General features: G+C 32.5%; 1 pseudogene; it reads left to right on the top strand.

The window, feature by feature from the left end:
* The first annotated feature begins 1,777 nt into the window (after positions 1-1,777).
* LOC120146353 lies at positions 1,778-5,042 on the top strand (annotated as a pseudogene).
* The last annotated feature ends 13,481 nt before the right edge of the window (positions 5,043-18,523 follow it).

The raw sequence follows: 18,523 nt of genomic DNA on the forward strand, positions 1-18,523 counted from the left end.
ATTAATATCCAATGATTATGATTAATGATGGTACGGAACCCAAATCCGTCGAGTTTGATGTTACTCGACTCAATGGGTTATATTTTTTAAAAAAAATAGAATTCGAATTGGGTCAGTTCGGCTTTAGATGAAAAATATCCGACTCGACCTCATTCGAAAAATAATATATTATCTTATATATCTAGAGATAATTGTAAATATATCTCTCTTATAATATTATTTTTCAATTAATTTCTTTTTTTATTGAATAAAAATAAATAATTCTATATTATTTTACGTCGAATCGGATTAGAATCGGATTTTATCTCAAAAATCGGATCATATTAGGAGTTGGGTCGAATTTTTGGTGAAGGTAATAAAATTTTCAAATCGAATTGAGTTGGTCGGAAATTCTACCCGACCCGATCCTACGCAAGCCGGACCATGTCCATCCCTAATTATCACCTATAATGCCTAAATTTCACACTAACTAAAGTTAAAGCTTATGGGCCTATGGACTCACTACCGTAGATTATTAAGGAGAACAATTCAAATTTAATAAAATGATTAAGTGCATATATATATATATATGAAGCTTTTACAAAAAAAATTATTTTAATTCTTATATTGTATTTAATTTGAATTTAATCTCCATATTTTAATTAAATGTAACTTAATCATTTTTCTTTTATAATATTATCAATCAGTCCAAATTATTATTTCTGTTAATTATTCATTTCAAAGTGCTTACATTGGAATATTTTAGATTTACCGTTTGCATAATGGGATTCATAAAAGAAAATTAGCTTTTTCATTTCAATTTTTTTATGTAACAAAAATTTTGTTTTATTATTTTTTATAACCACATGTTTAGGTAATGACGACCTTCTCAATTCAATTTAGTTCATTCATAAATGTATGATCTTTGTTTAAGGGATATAGTGTATCATTCTACTAGACCAACATGTTGTTGGTGAAATTGGGTTTTATTAAAAAAAAAGATGAAACATCTGAAATTACAATCAACGTCTACAATTAAACATAAACTAAACATATTATTAAAACATTTCATATAATCATTAACACGAGAAACTAGTCACGTGTAATCATATAGATCATACAAGAAAAATATTAAAAACTCAAACATAATATAAACATGAATAGAGCCGACTGTATCGATAAATAAATCATAATAAGAGATAAAACTACTAAAAGATCACCGAAGATCTCAAATCAAAACCGAACGTCATGCAAAACTATCTTCAGTCGTAAACCGTATATCCAAATTCAATTTAAAGATCTAAAATAAAGAATATCAATATTATAACAATAAGTGACATATTGATTATTCAATACGACGTTAAATTCAACCTTTATAATAAAGAAGTTTGAAATAATGTCATAAAGACATAGGAAAGTGTGCAAAAATACCCTCTAATTCTATTATGACACATACTATCATTTAATTGGAGATTAAATTTATTAAAATAAATTAATAAAATATATAAATAATGAAGATTAAATATATAATTATATCAATTTATTAATTATTAGGTCAACATCTTCATCAAATGTTATCGATTAATAATTTGATTAGATATAATTAAATAATTAAATAATGCGATTGATAAAAATAAAAAATCTTGTTAAAATAAAAGGGAACAATAGCTAACTTACTTTTTTTTTACAAGTGCCACGTCAATGGATCCCCTCCCCAGGCTGTTACTTGGAACCGGGTTGCATTCCATGTTAAATAGACATGTGTCGGCGTTTATCTCTTTCCTTTCTCACTCTGCCTTTCCCCAAAGCAACAGATGGTGCATAGAGAATCTCCGAACTACCGTCCATTTCCTTTTATTCGGGCAAACCTCCGACCTTTGTGGCGACGACATCGGTGACTCCTTTCTCGTAAGACCGAACCAGCTGCATTTCCCGCCACATGTTTGTTCCTCATTCGTACTAGTTCGGGTGATTAATATTAACCAAATCATTTCAATCTCTTCAATGAACCCAAAAAAAAAAACTGAAGTAGAAACTCTATTGGAGAAATGGTTTTTAAGACTTTTCTGGGTTCTGTTTGTTGATTTTATATCATCCTTTCCTTTTGGTTTGCTTTGATTTTTCTTAAAGGTTTGTGGGTTGTTTTGATTGAAAAGTTTTTCAAAGAGTGGTGTCAGTGGCGCTGGGGGCTCTAGTCATGACTGCCGGTGACGCTAATCAGTTGATATCTGTTCAACCCAATGACCTCAAGTTTATTTGTAAGTCCAATCTTATCTATGTCCACACCTCCATCATATATTTATATTTTTTATGTATATTCTATTAATAATCTCTTTTGTCTTAAAATTTTATAAATTCGTTAACTTTTAGAAGTTCGTACATCCTGAAATAAAATTCTGCATCCGTCATTGCATGCATGCATGATGTCTATATGTATGCGTGTATGTACATATGCTTCAAACTGTATATGATTGTGGGTGTTCATGATTCAGTTCCATGGTTGTGTGATGAACTAGGGGGAAGGAAAAATATGTGTGCAAAGGATTGGTGTTGTGTTGAATTTCTTGTGGAAATGAATCCTATTTTGTTTGATTGATATATTTCTTTATTGTTTTGCTTCAGTTATGTTCAGATTCTTGACTTCATTAAGGTCCTTTGCAGGGACGGACACATATTTTATGTTAGGAAGGAGAATTTAAAATTATAGGAGCAAAAATAGATTATCAATAGAAAATGCAAAGAAAATACCTAAATTGTATGAGAATTTGGAATTTTTAAGGGGACCACTCGGCCAGCCCCCCTCGGTCCGTCCCTGGTCCCTTGATCTGTAATTGGCAACCATTGTTGATGTTTTTTGAATTCTAACTTGTATGAATAGTAGGTAATGTAGGGTTAACCTATCATTCTTTAAAAGATTCAGGGAGAAGAAAGTAGTTTTGAATGCTCTTTTTTAGTTTATCAGCTTGTTTAATATGTCAAAGCTCATCGATGTTTAGTTACCTTAATTTCGGCATTTGGGAGCCTCTTTATTCCAAATGCATTAATGCTAAAATCCTTCTTAGACGTTATTATGCAGATTTTTCTTCTGTATATTTGTTGTTAAACAAGTTTTTTAGTTTAATTTTGTTCATGGGATTCATGTTTTCAGGTGAGCTAGACAAGCCGATTTTGTGTAATCTTCAAGTGATGAACAACACAGATAACCATGTGGCTTATAAGGTACCATTTCTGTCATTGTTGCATATGTGCATGAATATCTTGTTATGTTTATGTTTATTCTCCCGTTATATGATTGTTTGATTTTAATTTTCCCAACTTGTTATCATCTTAGGTTAAAACAACTTCACCTAAGAACTTTGTTCGACCGAACACCGGTATTGTAATGCCTCGGGACTCATGTATCATCAGAGGTATTACTTTTGATCCCACAAACCATTTCATTTCCTGTAAAATTTCTCTGTTAGTTCATTGAGATCACCTTATGTATGCCACTGATTTCATTGATCTATCAGTCACTCTCCAAGCCCAAAGCGAATATCCTCCCGATATGCAATGCAAGGACAAATTTCTGCTGCAGAGTACAATAGTGCCGCCACCCAGCAGATACTGTAAGAATACTGGAATAATGTTTTCATTTGACTACCTTTATGATATTATCTAAAAGCTAATTTGATTTTTGGAATGCAATATGTGTCTTTACATCCAGTTCAACAAGGATGGTTCTAAGGAGGTCAAGGAGTGCAAAGTTAAAGTTTTCTATGAATCTCCCTCGGGTGAAGCAAATTCAGAAGACGGAGGATTTAAGAGCTTCACATCACAATCCCCTGATGCAAACTCGGTGAGTCTTGTTGGTGGCTGTACTTTCTTGACTGTAGTTTTCTCGTATAACAACATCATTCATCTTCCTTGTAATTGTAAGGAAGAAATATGCATGCTTAGACCTTTTGATCAATTCTCTGGAATTCGCAAATTGGTTTGAATGTAAGCAAGTCGATATTATGAACTGCACATACTCGTTTCAATTTATGTAAGCAAATCTTGAGCGCATGATTTCAGTTCCTTGTTATCTATGTCTTCTCTATGAAATGCATATTATGGGATTAAGGATCTTGGTCTTCCCCCCCTAAAAATGTTCAGCTAGCTACTGAAAACCATTTTCTTTCTACTTTTCGTGATATTTTTCTGGTGAAACTAACCTGAAATACTCAAACCCAGAATCAGGTTTCCATGTCTTCATTTCTAAAGTTTCTTTATTCATGAAATCAGACCATACGACACCTTAAGGATGAAAGGGATGCTGCAGTTCGGCAAACATTGCAGCTGCAGTTCGGCAAACATTGAAGCTGCAACAAGACCTGGTATGTTTTTACTTCTGATATTTTGGTCTCAGTGAGGAGTGTCCCAATAATAAGCTCAAAAAATGGACAGGCACATCAGACACCCCAATACAGGGAAAATAATAAGAGAAACTCGGTTTTGCTAATCGAGAATTTAATATGGTTTTGCAATCTTTTTGTTTGTCTCTTACCTAAAAGTGCCATTATTAGGTATTTTTTTAATGGATTAGCTACCTTGATCTGCTAAATGCTTGAAATTCTAGCCCAAAACTTCCTGTGCTGTGATTAATGAAGCATTGAGTTATGTTTGCTAGTTAAAATACCATGTTTTTAGTTATCATAAATTGATAATGTAACTCTCCAATTCTTCACCCGCAGCAAACTGAATGGTAAATCTGAGAACTTTATAATACATGTTATGTTTTTCCTCAACAGGATTTTCTGAAGAGGCAAAGGAGACGCAGGAACGACTCCAGCTTCTCCTTCATGTTCGCATCCTTTGTGGGACTGATAGGAATAATGGTCGGTTTTCTGTTAAATCTTTCCTTGGCGTCACCATCGACGGAATGAATATACACAGCGTGTAGGAACCAGTGATTTTGTTCATTGTATAATGCCGAGTGTTCATGTTCTGCTTGATCGAGAGTCTTCCCATTTCCTTGCCATTCTGTATATTTGATCTTTGTCCATAGCATTTGTTTTTGATCAACTGCTTTTTGTTTTTCAATTTGTTTTCATTCAATTCATAAGTTGAAATCTGACTTTAGAACAATGTTCTCAGTAAACAATTTTCTATATTAATATATCACCCGAATTACCATGATGTAATACAAGTTTCTGGGTATGGTTTCTTGATATTGAAAATAGTATTAAATTACGGTTACGATAATTATGTTTTTAAATTACAAATGTGATTGTGGTGTGGTGTGGCTGTGACTTTGAAAAATATTACGATGCAGTTGTTATGTTACGTTTGGCCGTAATTTAATACTATGCATGGGTTTTATCAAACTCAACAAGCTCCCTCCAAAATCCAAGGGGCTAATTAAAAAGATGTTTTACCTACCTGTTATCGGGGAAACTCACCGGAGAAGGGTGACTATCATATTTTTTTATTAGTTTAGGATAATTAAAGGTAATATTTGTTTTAAAGATTCTTAATCATAAAAGAATTAAAGGTAGTATTTGTTCGAAAGATTTCAATCATTTGACAATAAACATTTACATATTCCTTGATGTCGTGCTCGAACCCGAAACTTTTAAGCATAACAATAGTGATGTAAAATTAGGTAATCAAACGAGTTTTAGGTCATGCTAGGTCAAGTCAAATCGGGTACAAGTTAGGTCAATTTAATGGTTCGACTCAAGTCAGGTTGAGTCCCAATCGACTTAGGTTCGGGTTAATGTCATACTGATTTTTAATTTAGACTCAATTCGGGTTCAGGTCGGGTTAATTTTAGTTAAGGTCAATATTAATTTAGGTCAAAACGATTCGGGTATGAATTAGTTAAATATCAGGTTAATTTAGGTAAATTATCACAAATATTTACAATATTTTAATTATCACAAATATTTTTTAGGTAAATTACAAATTTATTTAGGGTAAACTATGAGAATAGTCCCTTATTTTTCGGTATGACTGACTTTGTTCACGTTCGAATTTATTTCCTAATGTTATCAATTCGTTCAATTTAGTCCCTCAATCATTAACTCTCATTCAATTTTAATCCCTCAACCATATTAAGGACTTAAACAAAATGTAACATCCTCAATACCAGGTTAGTGACTAAATTGTAAAATTTTAGAATTTGGGGATAAAAGTAGAATAGTTCAATAGTTCAATGATATGTGGTGATATTTCCGAAAAGTTAGTAATTATTAAAAGAATGAAAGGGCAAATAATCATTTGACATTGAAATGATAAATAAATGATATATATATATAAGGGGATAAGGATGATGAGATATTTCTCCATTTCATCTTCTTCTTCTCCATGTAAGAGAGAGAGAGAGCCAAGCTTACAAAGGTAAGTTTTCTCATTAGTTGATTATTTATTGATTTAAAGTTTGAGTTTTGATCCTTAGATGATAATTAAGCTTAAGGAAAGCTTAATTTATCTTAAAATCAAAAGATGAAGAAGTTATGAAAGATTAAAGAAAATGGGTTTTTAGGTGGAATTTTGAATAAGAAGGTTTAAGTGAATTTGGAGGATGAATTTGACTTGTCATCTATAAGAATAAGAAGTTAGAAGTGTCAGAATTAAGTTTGGATAACATGGAAAATTTGGTATGATTCTTAGCCTTAATAATTTGGATGAAATATGGAAGATTTTAAGGTGTTGGAATGATAGGAATTTTTAAAGTTGTTATAGATGAATTTAGTAGCATAATAAGGATTTTATACATGACAATTTGGATGAAATGTTGAGGATTTTCGGATGAAATGGTGATACATGCACCAGAGTCCATAATACATGCTTCTTTGGACTAATGTTTCTACTCGAACCTATTAGAAGAACAAAGTCTCGAAGATTCAAAGCACATCTATTCGATTCGAGGTCGAATCTTTTTGAAGAAAGGGAGGATGATACATGCATCACAAGGCTCACATTAAAGGAAGAAGTAATAACTCTTCCAAATGATCCACTCGTCCAAGCATTGGAAAAGAAGATCAGAACAGAAGCAGACTTGCGACGACTTTTTGAATGGGATCCTGATCTTATTTAGTTAAGATGTCTTCTGGAGATATGTTTGTCTATCTATTATATTTCCAACGGTTCTTGAATCGCATCAATGCAATCGGAAACTCAAGATATGACCATTTTACCGAAGACGATGCATGCAGAAAAACCTATACGGGATTAATACGTGATTTTGTAAATATTACGAATTTTCAATATTTTATTGATTATTTGTAATATAACTTAATATAGGATGATGAATTATCTTTTAGGATTAGATTTATTATTTGATTAGGAATTAAGGTTGGGTTAAAAATATTATCTTTAGTTATTATTATTTTATTAGGAATTAGAGTTAAGATATGTTTAATTTATTATTATTTTATTCATTAGTTATTTAGGACCTTTAGAACTCAGCCCGATGCTTGATTAAACTTTGTAAATCAAGATTTCTTTGATTAATAATACAACGAGAGTTCGTTTTTGCAAGTGTTGATTGCCTTGTGCCTTCGAAGCTTATTCTCCTGGAGTTCTTTCAAGTTCTTGTGAGGGAGATTAATCTTCACACTCCAATTTGCCTTTTCATTACGACTAGGAGGGTTGGTTAGAGCCATATTATCGTGTTTGTCTTTTCATTGCGACTAGGAGGCTCGATAGGATATTATTCATCGATTTTCCACATATCCATCAACACCATCAATCATCATTACCGTGCACTTTCATAAATGAGATCTTTTGATTTCTTGAACAAAAAAACCCTAAAGAACCCTAACTATTGCCGCCACCTTCCCCATTCATCCCTTATTGTTCTTCATTGAGTCTAGATCTTTTCTAGGTTTGATTCTTCAACAAGAGCAACGTTCATTAACCCGCCACCGCTTCCCTATCAATTGGTATCAGATTTGGGCCGATTATTGGAAAGAAGCAAGCAATCTTGCTTGTTCTTGCACACAAAACCGTCAAGGTATCCCAACAGAGCTAGTCCAGAGAAGATTCATCATTTCAGGTTCTTTTTATTTAATTTTAATTTAGATTCAAATCCTTATTTTTAGTTTGCTATTTTTTTCAAAAAAACAAAAAAAGGCAAAAAAAAAACAAAAACAAAAAAAAAACCAAAATTTCAAAAAAAAAAAAATTGCAAACGAAGGTATTTAGGGATGATTTTCTTCAGATATCATATTCATCCTAATATAAATCTCCAGTCCAAAATTCACCCAAATTGGAGTTCATTAGAGCCTTCAAATACATTCTTCAAGTTTCATTGGCAGATTCGGTCTAGGATCTTGTCGAATTTCTTGAAAATTCTACAGGAGGAATTTCGTGATGAAAATTTCCAGATTGCAACTTCATATATTGAATATCATTTACACAAAAAAGTAGAATATTTGGAGATCAAGAACACCTTTGAACAAAGCGATCAATAAAAATAGATTGTTTAAGGACTCACCGTTCAATAGAGTCCACTGGATACTACTGAAGGTATTTGGTTCTGAACTTTTACAGGAGGTTTCTTGACGCATCGAAAGACATTCAAGTATTTTTCCAAAATTTTCGGACACCGGTAACCCCTCAAAAACGTTGCTCAAGTTGATCAAGCGTTTTCTAGGTTTCTGGGTTGGTTCTTTTTTTTCTTTGACACTTAGTGCTTTAGGTTCTTTTGTTTTTCCTTCTTATTGTTCTTTTGCATTATCTAACACATTATCTTTCTTGTGTTAGTAGGATTAAAGAGTTTGCATACTTCTTCCTTCCTTGCATTCTCGTTCTCTTGGAGTCTAACCCTTGTTTGGCCTCTTAAAACTTTTATGTTTTCTTATCGCCTTTGCTAGTAATCAAACTCGGATACGAACTGTGGAAGACTACTTGGTAAAGTGAGTTTTAAAGAGTACAAACTTTCTTGGAGTGACTTGTGAGGTTTCTTGTTTTGTTGAATTTTCTTTCTTTTTTTTTTTATTTTACTTTAAAATTTTCTTTCGAGTGTTATGATTTCAGGATGGGCGACAGAAACAACAAGACACTTACGGCTATCTTAGCCGCACTTTCCCGACTCACGACTCAAGTTGAAAGATTTGATGAATTTGTGAGAGAATGACAAGAACCACAACTAGATCTACCAAACCAGAATCCAAGACCAAACAATGTTGAACTTTTGGTACCCGGATGACAACAACCACGTTTCCAAGCACCCGAACTCTTTACAAAACCAAAGTTCACGATTCCGTCTTTCAAAGGAGACAATGATCCAGACATGTACATCGAATGGGAAGGAAAAGTGATCTCATGTTCGCATACCATTACTGCCCCCAAGCTAAACGAGTTCACCTCATCACCATACAATTCGAAGGATATGCTCGAACTTGGTGGATGCAAACAAGGAAAAAGATCCAGAACTTCCAAATTCCAACAATCACTTCTTGGACCGACCTCAAGCAAACCATGAGGAAGCGATTCCTACCGGAACATTATACACGAGAAGTTAAACTACGACTACACCGACTCCCTATCAAATGGCCTATTCTGGGAAAAAGGTTCATTAACCCGCCACCGGTAACATTTCCTTGAAAAACACGGTGACATTATACACAACATGTAGGAACCAGTGATTTTTTTCATTGTATAATGCCGAGTGTTCATATTCTGCTTGATCGAGAGTCTTCCCATTTCCTTGCCATTATGTATATTTGATCTTTGTCCATAGCATTTGTTTTTTATCAACTGCTTTTTTGTTTTTCAATTTGTTTTCATTCAATTCATAAGTTGAAATCTGACTTTAGAACAATGTTCTCAGTAAACAATTTTCTATATTAATATATCACCCGAATTACCATGATGTAATACAAGTTTCTGGGTATGGTTTCTTGATATTGAAAATAGTATTAAATTACGGTTACGATAATTATGTTTTTAAATTACAAATGTGATTGTGGTGTGGTGTGGCTGTGACTTTGAAAAATATTACGATGCAGTTGTTATGTTACGTTTGGCCGTAATTTAATACTATTCATGGGTTTTATCAAACTCAACAAGCTCCCTCCAAAATCCAAGGGGCTGATTAAAAAGATGTTTTACCTACCTGTTATCGGGGAAACTCACCGGAGAAGGGTGACTATCATATTTTTTTTTATTAGTTTAGGATAATTAAAGGTAATATTTGTTTTAAAGATTCTTAATCATAAAAGAATTAAAGGTAGTATTTGTTCGAAAGATTTCAATCATTTGACAATAAACATTTACATATTCCTTGATGTCGTGCTCGAACCCGAAACTTTTAAGCATAACAACAGTGATATAAAATTATGTAATCAAACGAGTTTTAGGTCATGCTAGGTCAAGTCAAATCGGGTACAAGTTAGGTCAATTTAATGGTTCGACTCAAGTCAGGTTGAGTCCCAATCGACTTAGGTTCGGGTTAATGTCAGACTGATTTTTAATTTAGACTCAATTCGGGTTCAGGTCGGGTTAATTTTAGTTAAGGTCAATATCAATTTAGGTCAAAACGATTCGGGTATGAATTAGTTAAATATCAGGTTAATTTAGGTAAATTATCACAAATATTTAAATATTTTAATTATCACAAATATTTTTTAGGTAAATTACAAATTTATTTAGGGTAAACTATGAGAATAGTCCCTTATGTTTTCGGTATGACTGACTTTGTTCACGTTCGAATTTATTTCCTAATGTTATCAATTCGTTCAATTTAGTCCCTCAATCGTTAACTCTCATTCAATTTTAATCCCTCAACCATATTAAGGACTTAAACAAAATGTAACATCCTCAATACCGGGTTAGTGACTAAATTGTAAAATTTTAGAATTTGGGGATAAAAGTAGAATAGTTCAATAGTTCAATGATATATGTGGTGATATTTCTGAAAAGTTGTTAGTAATTATTAAAATAACGAAAGAGAAAAATAGTCATTTGACATTGAAATGATAAATAAATGGTATATATATGTTTAAGGGGATAAGGATGATGAGATATTTCTCCATTTCATCTTCTTCTTCTCCATGTACGAGAGAGAGAGAGCCAAGCTTACAAAGGTAAGTTTTCTCATTAGTTGATTATTTATTGATTTAAAGTTTGAGTTTTGATCCTTAGATGATAATTAAGCTTAAGGAAAACTTAATTTATCTTAAAATCAAAAGATGAAGAAGTTATGAAAGATTAAAGAAAATGGGTTTTTAGGTGGAATTTTGAATAAGAAGGTTTAAGTGAATTTGGAGGATGAATTTGACTTGTCATCTATAAGAATAAGAAGTTAGAAGTGTTAGAATTAAGTTTGGATAACATGGAAAATTTGGTATGATTCTTAGCCTTAATAATTTGGATGAAATATGGAAGATTTTAAGGTGTTGGAATGATAGGAATTTGTTAAAGTTGTTATAGATGAATTTAGTAGCATAATAAGGATTTTATACATGACAATTTGGATGAAATGTTGAGGATTTTCGGATAAAATGGTGATACATGCACCAGAGTCCATAATACATGCTTCTTTGGACTAATGTTTCTACTCAAACCTATTAGAAGAACAAAGTCTCGAAGATTCAAAGCACATCTATTCGATTCGAGGTCGAATCTTTTTGAAGAAAGGGAGGATGATACATGCATCACAAGGCTCACATTAAAGGAAGAAGTAATAACTCTTCCAAATGATACACTCGTCCAAGCATTGGAAAAGAAGATCAGAACAGAAGAAGACTTGCGACGACTTTTTGAATGGGATCCTGATATTATTTAGTTAATATGTCTTCTGGAGATACGACCGTCTATCTCTTATATTTCCAACGGTTCTTGAATCGCGTCAATCCGATATCGGGAACTCAAGATATGACCATTTTACTGAAGACGGTGCATGCAGAAAAACCTATACGGGATTAATACGAGATTTTGTAAATATTACGAATTTTCAATATTTTTTATTGATTATTTGTAATATAACTTAATATAGGATGATGCATTATCTTTTAGGATTAGATTTATTATTTGATTAGAAATTAAGGTTGGGTTAAAAATATTATCTTTAGTTATTATTATTTTATTAGGAATTAGAGTTAAGATATGTTTAGTTTATTATTATTTTATTCATTAGTTATTTAGGACCTTTAGAACTCAGCCCCAATATAAAGGAGGCTTCATTAAACTTTGTAAATCAAGATTTCTTTGATTAATAATACAACGAGAGTTCGTTTTTGCAAGTGCTGATTTCCTTGTGCCTTCGTAGCTTATTCTCCTGGAGTTCTTTCAAGTTCTTGTGAGGGAGATTAATCTTCACACTCCAATTTGCCTTTTCATTGCGACTAGGAGGGCTCGATAGGACATTATCCATCAATTTTCCACATATCCATCCACGCTATCAATCATCTTTACCATGCACTTTCATAAGGGAGATCTTTTGATTTCTTGCACCAAAAAGAAACCCTAAAGAACCCTAGCTATTACCGCCACCTTCCCCATTCATCCCTTATTGTTCTTCATCGAGTCTAGATCTTTTCTAGGTTTCATTCTTCAACAAGAGCAACGTTCATTAACCTGCCACCGCTTCCCTATCAAATGGCCTATTCTGGGCAAGTGCATCGATGCATTAAGGGGTGCATCGTTGCACTAAGATAAATTTTGAAGGTGCATCGATGCATTAAGGGGTGCATCGATGCATGGATATTTCGAAGCTATTTTGTGTACCGATGCACCCATAGTGCATCGTTACACTCCTAAAGGAAAAGTGAATTTTGGTTCATTAAATTAGCCTAAGTTAGTAATATCAAGTTATAAGGTTTAGGCTTCTGAAAATCGTCTTGGAAATTATGTTTATGTAGGTATTGAGCCTAAACAAGTTTCGGAACAATCGAAGAGTTAGGATTGAATCAAAGCAAGCAAGGCTAAGGTGAGTGCAATTTAAATTGTACTTATATGATTGATCAAACATTGGCTTGTGATGAGCCAATGATGGAGTTAATATAGTAAGAAGTAACTTATAAAATGTTATGTGATTACTATGTGTGCATTAGTACATAGAAATATATGTATGTTATTATATGTTACATGATTTACATGCTTACGTGAAAATGCAACATATGTTATATGTTACTTGATATGACATGCAAGGTTACCTGAACAAATGAGAAATGATAAAAGCTATATGAAAATCTATGTGAATACATGCATTTGTGATACGTGTTATATGATATTAGATATATGTTTACACATACATGTGGTATGTGACAGAAGAGAAGGAACATGTGATTATAAGATCAATGATTACACGTATATGTGATACGTGACTGAAAAGAAAAGATATGTGTTTATAAGAGAAAGGATATGAATAAGTAATGTGAACTGTTATAAATGATAATGCCCATGTTATGTGATGAGAGCTAGGGATATAGTTGTCATGTCAAGGGTTAGGGTTTACCTATGTTCTTCGGGACATATGGACTGTTTACTTATGTTCTTCGGGACATATGGATTGTTTACCTATGTTCTTCGGTACATATGGACTGATTACTTAGGTTCTTCGGAATCTATGGATTGGTCCTTTGGGACATTTATACGAGCTGTGGTGACATCATAATAGTGCACAACCTCAATGTACTCACATACCTTAAGTTCTCAAAAGTATACATGGGCTAATACATGATCTTTAAAGAGAGTAAATAAATCAATTGATATAGTACTATGTATGCTCGGTTGTGAAATGGTATATTTGTTCCATGGTATGTATAGAGATATTCAGTATATGCTTATATGATAAAAAGAAATTAGTGATAGTAATATAAGTACCGATAAGCATGTTGATGATATGTATATGCGTGAATTGGTTATATGAAAGGATACATGACATATAGAAATGATAAGTACAAGATCATGATAATGATGGTATATGTGCATGCATATATTTTGTTATATGAAATGTTATATGGTTATATTATATGTTTTATATGCCTCACTAAGTCAACGACTTAGCGTATGATTGTTTCACGCGTAGGTTCCGAGAAGAGGAAGATTGCTAAAAGTTATGCAAGACAGGTCAGTTTCTCCTATCCAAAGATCAGATCATAAAAGAATTGAATAGTATTTATTTTGTAATAATAATAGTGGTTGGCATGTAAATAAAGATTTGAATATGATATTGTAATATCCTCAATATAGGGTTAGTGATCAAATTGTAAAGTTTCAGAATTTAATGACTAGAGTAGAGCCATGGATTAGTTCAATGATTTATTTGGAAATAAATCATAAAGTTATTAATAATTATTAGATGAATTGAAGGGCAAAAGGGTCATTTACAAGGAAAAATAATTAAATATGGCTATATACACGTGGGTGGAAGGGAGAAGAAATCAAAAGGTTCTAGAGTTCTCTTCTCTTCTTCCTTCTTCATACGTGAAGGCTTGAACCAAAGGTGAGTCTTCTATTTAGATAATTTCTAGATAAATTTAAGGTTGGGTTATGATCATTAGATGATAACTAAGCTTAAGGAAAGCTTAAGTTATCTTAAAATCAAAAGATAAAGGAGTTAGGGAAGATTAAAGATTTGGAGTTCTTGAGTGAAATATTGAAATAGAGTTATAATAAGAATTGAAAGTTAAATTTTACTTGCCCATCAATAAGAATAAGAGATTTATGAAGTTAGAAAGGATTAATAACAAAGTTGAAAGTTAAGTAAGATTCTTAAATTTTAAGAATCATGATGAGATATGGAAGATAAAGATGGTTTATATGGATATAAGTTGGTTTAAGTAATGGTAGTTGAGTTTAATGACATGATAGGGGTTTAAAATAGAAGAATTGAGTGAAGAGTTGATGGTTTTCAGGCTTAAAATGCAAATTTTGGGCAAAGGGTATCGATGCACATTCAATGTGTATCGATGCACTCTTTAAAGAAGAAACATCGAATGCAATTAGTGCATCGATGAATAAGGAGTGCATCGATGCACCCCCTTAAAATGAAAACATCAAAGGTGATTTGTGTATCGATGCATGGGTAGTGCATCGATACACATGTTAAAGAATGCATCGATACACTGTAGACTGTATCGATGCACTTCAAGGGGAAATTGAAATAAACATTTCTTTTGGTCTAAGAAATGATAGATTAGAGTATATCAATGGGATACTGATATGTATCAATGTATGATTATATAGATATCGAACATGAACAAGTTCCGAAACGATTATCGAGTTAAGATTCTATCGAAAGAGAGGAAATCATAAAAGTGGATTGGAACTTAATGAGGCCAAGGTGAGTGCATCTTATTTTATAAGATTATATATAAATTGGACTTGTGATAAGTTTATTTCCTATAGTAATAGCTCATTAAGTCTTGATTATAAGTATGTTAACAACATGAAGTGTATGTATGTTTGATTATATGAATTGATATGTTTTTGTATGTGCTATGTGGTTTATGTAAAAACTATTAAGTGTTAATGAGAGAATATAAAACAAGTTATGAAATTATAGGAATATGGAAGATAAGTCAAGTGATATATGGAAATGGAAATAGATGTCTATGAAGAGTCATAGAAGAACAAATATAAGTTATATGATAATAAAATATAAGACTATGTGAATACATGGTTATGAGATAAAATATGTAATAATAGGAAAAATATGATGAAAGTGAGTTCATGAGAAGTGATAAGAACTAAGTAAACATGTGTAACAGTTATATGCATAATAGAAACATGAGTTGGACAAGTATATAGTGGTATGATCCATTATGAGAATTAGTATAATAGAGCTTTTTGATTAATTGAGAGTGAAGGGAACTAAATAAGATTGAATTATAGAATGAAATGGGAATAGTATATCAATTAGGAAACTTGAATACAAAGGGATGATACGAATATGTAAGATAAGTTATATGCTAAAGATCTATGGAGCTATATGAAAAGGTTATAATGAATATATTAAATTGAATTAAGTAAATAGATTAAATTAATACATAAATAAAATACTATTAAATGATATATGTTTAGAAACACGACATAATTTATGTAATCTAAGGGAATACAAAGAAATGAAGCATAAGGTAGATGATATGATATAAGTTATTATATACATATATGATATATGTTATCAAGTAATATGAAAGGAATCTGAAAATTTATATAAGCTATGTGAAAGTGTTCTAGGTGTTTCTATGTGCTATATGAAGTAAATATGATCATATGTGAACAAGATATGATATGTATGTTTACATGATTATCTGAGAAATGATCTAAGCTATATGATATGATCTACGTAATTATATGCACTTTGGATATATGTTATATGACATGGATCTATGTGACTACGTGAGAAAGTATATAAGCTATGTGACATGTAAATGTGAATCATATGAAAATGTTCTACTCGTAAGTGAACTATGTGTATATGAATGTGTGAAATGACATAAATGATAATGCCCATGTTATGTGTCATGAGAGCTAGGGACATAGTTGGCATGCCAAGAGTCGAGGGTCTACACGGTCCTTCGGGACATATATGTATTCTTTGGAACATGTGTGAGGTCTTTTGAGACACATAATTGATCCTTGGCATATGTATATGATTCTTAAGGAATTTTCTACGTGGCCCTTAGGGACAACCTTATATGGCACTTCGGTGCATTTCTACGCGGCACTATGGTGCAATTCTACGTGGCACTTCGGTGCATTTATACGAGCTGTGGTGACAACATTAGTGCACAACCTCTATAGACTCACATATCGATAGTTCTCACATGTGTACATGGGCTAATAAAGAGATAACAATAACCATATTACATGTGACTTATATGTTTTTGTGTTATGAATTATATTACATGTTTATATGATTATATTTGGATTGTATGAATGAATGAGTCATATGTTGGTTAAAATGACAGGCATAAGAAGATACGTTTAAGTGATATAAATGATAATAATATTGATAGTGAAATAAGGCTAATGATGGAACTGATGAGTGATGAGTATATGTGTGTATGTTCTTACATGTAATGATATATTGTATATGTGTTTTAGGTATTTGTTATATGAATAAGGATATAAGTGATATGATATGATAGCAGTGATTGTTACGACATTATTACAAGTATAGTTTGCATTATATGTTTATTGCCTCACTAAGTCATAGACTTAGCGTGTGAGTGTTTTACAAGCAGGTTACATGTTGAAAACATTTTGATATTTCGATATAACAAATTAAGTTAAATGAATTTTAAGATTTTTCAAAATGATTTTCTAAGTATATTCGATATAATTATTCGAATATCAAAACATTACTCAAAATATTTCAAAAATCATTTTTAATCCTTACTTAAGTGTAAAATTAAGTTTTAATCTTAAAACAATTTCAAAATAATCTTTCAAAGTATTTCGAACCATTTCAAAGCCAAAAATTCCAGATTGCTCAGAGGGAACCGATTCCCCCCCAAGGGGGTACTGATTCCCCCTGAATGGTTTGGCTCCGAGATTTCCAGAATGCTCGGAGGGAACTGATTCCCCCATAGGGGGTACCGATTCCCCCTGTTCAACGGTCGAAATATTTGAATTTTACACTTAGGGAACCGATTCCCCATAGGGGGTACTGATTCCCCCCACGCTCCAAACTATTTTATTAATTGTTTTTACACTAAAACGGCTATATGATCTTCACTAATCATCCCCAACGTTCAGAAGAGATTCAAGGTGTATTTAAACAAGTTCTGAAGCCCTTGATCAACAAGAAATCATAGAGAAACAAGAGAGAAAGCATCAAACACCAAGTTTGTGCAAATCAAGCCAATTTTCCTTTCAATATTCATTTTGCTTTCAAGAACACCATTTGTGCTCATTTGTAATTATCTTTGAGTGTTCTTTTCTTGTTCTAGAATTGTGCAAACATCTTACCTTGTGAGGTTTTCTTGTAAGTTTGCAAATTTGTAATCTTCTCTTTGGGAAAAAGAGTGTTCTCAAGAGTTGGGGTATACTCTTGAGGGATTTGTAAGGTTATCTCTTTGGCCTCAAAAGAAAGAACAAATTAGTGAATTTGTTGGAAAATCCTTAGTGTGGATAGCTAAGGTAGTGGACGTAGACTTTGTTTGAGAAAGTCGAACCACTGTAAATCGCTGTGCAATTACTTTCAATTTTTCTGCAAAAGCTTCCACGAAATTTTTAATTGCCAATTCACCCTCTCTTAGCCGATTCCGTCGATTGATTAACTCAACAATTGGTATCAGAGCCTAACTCATTTGAAGGTTTAATCGCCTCTTGAGTCGATTCGGGAAGAGTTATATCGATTATTAAAGTCATCAATGGCCTCCGCTTCAAACTTCGACTCCGGTCTCGATTCGATGCCCGTCAACAAGCCTCTTTTCTTCAATGGAGCTAACTATGCCTATTGGAAGAATAAAATGATGTACTTCATTCAAGCAAGTGACATGGGAGCATGGAATGCTGTAGAAGAAGGATACATCAAACCTCTCACTCATCCAAGGTTGTGGAGTGAAGGAGAGACAAGAATGTTCCAGCTCAACTCCAAAGCCATCCATATTATTTTTTG

Source organism: Hibiscus syriacus, unplaced genomic scaffold, assembly GCF_006381635.1.
Source record: "Hibiscus syriacus cultivar Baekdansim isolate YM2019G1 unplaced genomic scaffold, ASM638163v2 tig00110912_pilon, whole genome shotgun sequence".
Lineage (NCBI taxonomy): Eukaryota > Viridiplantae > Streptophyta > Magnoliopsida > Malvales > Malvaceae > Hibiscus > Hibiscus syriacus.